Here is a 2,669-nt window from a genome sequence, read left to right as displayed (position 1 = left end):
CACTTGGTTTTAGTGGGGTTTCTGATGCTGTCCCTCTAAGCTTGATTTTAAGATCTGTGGTCAAGTGGCCTACCAATAAAAGCAATTCAGTGGTTAAATTTGGTCCACATTGGCTGTAGATGTATTCAAATAAGCAGATTGATTTAAATGATCAGTGTTATCTCTGTTTTTTAGGACTTTAGTATTTCGATATTACACATGTCTTCTGAAGACTGTAGCAGCAGTAGAATCCCTTTGCTATTAACAATGTGAGGTATGGCATTAATTTTATATCGTTTATCCTGGAGTAGGAGTGGAATTCTGCAAGTGGAAAAGTTTGGTTTTAGAATCTGTTTGATAAGGAAGGGCAGCCCATTCTCTGAAAAGACTAACAGCTTTCCCACATTTAAACATCTGGGGAGCTGTGCTCAGAAGGAAGGTCTAGATTTTAATGGCACTAAATTACAACAATTTAAAAAATAGATTTTGTAGAATCTAATAATTAGGGGCAACACTTTGCAAGGCCACTTACCAAGGGATAGATAGTCAAACAGCTCATGTTAGTCCTGAAATGTGCATTTTCCAAGTGAACAGAATTTACTTCACCACAAAGATGTCTTTGCATAATTCCTAATACTTATGGAAATATGACTGTATCATGGGGGGGGGAGAAAAGCCCACCTTCTTAATGATACACTTCACAAGCAACAAAGTAGTGCAACACTTAAATTATTTTGGGGCTGTGTGTAAAAACAAATAATCTGCCAATATAATATATGTACTTATTCCTAATTGTACCCAGGAATGAATAAGTACTCTTATTTAAAGTACTACTGAATTGTGAGAAATTGCTCAATAAATTAGTATTATTAATAAAATTGTACTCTTTGCAATACATTTGCCTCAGCACAAATGCAGATTTTAAAACATAAAACTATAAAAAGTAAACAATACACCAAATAATAGGCATTAGATATCATCATCTTAAAATCCTACTAATGTCGATTAGCATTAAAACTAATGGCAGTTATTTCTTGTGTATCACTAAAATTTTGAAAGACTTGCACATAAAATTAGATGCTTTAAAAAAAATGCCTATTTGCCAAAACAACTTCTTTGCCCTTTTGTGAAATAGTATCTTTCTTTAGGGGTACTTTGAGGCACTCTCAAAGACATATCTGTAGCAGTCAGGTCTAAATTTAGAGCAGAACATTCCGTCAGATATTTTACTATATCACAAAATGTTGTAGTACTGTATTTTGTAATAAATCCTGATTCTCCAGTATTCTGGTATGTGACATATTATTATACCCAAAATAATAATCATCACTTTCTATAAGTCTAGTATTATGTATATAATATTAAAAATAATAATGGATAGTCCAGTCCTAGGAAGAAAGTATAATGCAATACAGGATATTAAATTAATCTTTAGGCATAATCCATTTAGGTGTTTGACAGGGAACTTAGTGAGCATAAGCTCTAACATACATAGTCTCAAGGAGAAAATGACAAATGATAATACATAAAGGCATGTTCACTGGGGCACATTAGCTAGTGTGCAGACTAAGGATAAACTTGCAAATGCTCTTTAGAATTTAACTTTGGCTATTGATCGGCCCTGCAGGGAGAAGTACTAGAGTCAATCAATGTTTCCCCTTCACATAGGGGTCTGCTGTATGGTATAATGAAATCTCTTCAGAAGCAAGACAGACAGAAGCTTAGAGATGCACCTGTGTATAAAACTGCTGTTGCAATGTTCTAAACACTGTGATCTTTCCAAATGTGTTTTCTGTATTAGTTTTGTACTGTAGAAAATGATTCCCCATAGAGTGGACTTTATAGTATTTAAGGTGATGTTATGTATTGGCTTACCCCTTCACATTTAAATACAGTCCATTTATTAATATAAAACCTGTGATAATCCTTTGCCTTAAAATAAAACCTAATGCTAAATATTGAGTGTGTTCTCATGAACAATTCTACCTAGTGCTAAATATTGAGTGTGTTCTCATGAACAATTCTAAGGTCCTAATTAATTTTCCCTTTAAAGCTTACTGCTGTGTCAAATAAAATATTACACAAACTGTTCTGTGGAGTGTTGCTGCCAATTCTGTTTTTGTGACTGCGTGTGTGCGTATCCTGATCCGGGACATGGTGGCCTGCTGGTTTCTATAAATAGGCATTAGTAATCCTTTTAGAGAAAAGGCCTGGTACCTCTCAGCTGTTGGCTGAATCCTCCCTAAATCCTTATAAATAGATTATTCCATGCCACGCAAGAACCCCTCCACCAAAAAAGCACCCCAAAAACTGTCTTTTATGTTCTTCATCTCTACATTTTTTTTTTTTTTGTCTTGATTCCTACTGAATCTTCACAATCTATTTGGGCTTACATCGTTTATCTAAATAGAAAAAATGCCAGGGATGCTTGACAATTGATTGTTGTTGTTGTTATATGCCGTCGAGTTGGACCCAACTCATAGCGACCCCTTTTTGGGTTTCCGAGACAGTATCACTATGGAAATAGATTGCCCCATCTTCCTTCCGAGGAGTGGCTGGTGGGTTTGAACCTCCAGCCTTCTGGTTAGCAGTCAAGTGCCTTAGGCACTAAGCTACCAGAGCTCCCAGAGCTTAGGCAGAGGGGGGAATATCAGTCCCCAGCAGCTTTTTTCCTGTTCATCTCACTGCAC

This window comes from Orycteropus afer, unplaced genomic scaffold (assembly GCF_000298275.1).
Source record: "Orycteropus afer afer isolate SDZICR_OR568_19922 unplaced genomic scaffold, OryAfe1.0 scaffold01001, whole genome shotgun sequence".
Classification (NCBI taxonomy): domain Eukaryota; kingdom Metazoa; phylum Chordata; class Mammalia; order Tubulidentata; family Orycteropodidae; genus Orycteropus; species Orycteropus afer.
This window is presented reverse-complemented; position numbering follows the sequence as displayed.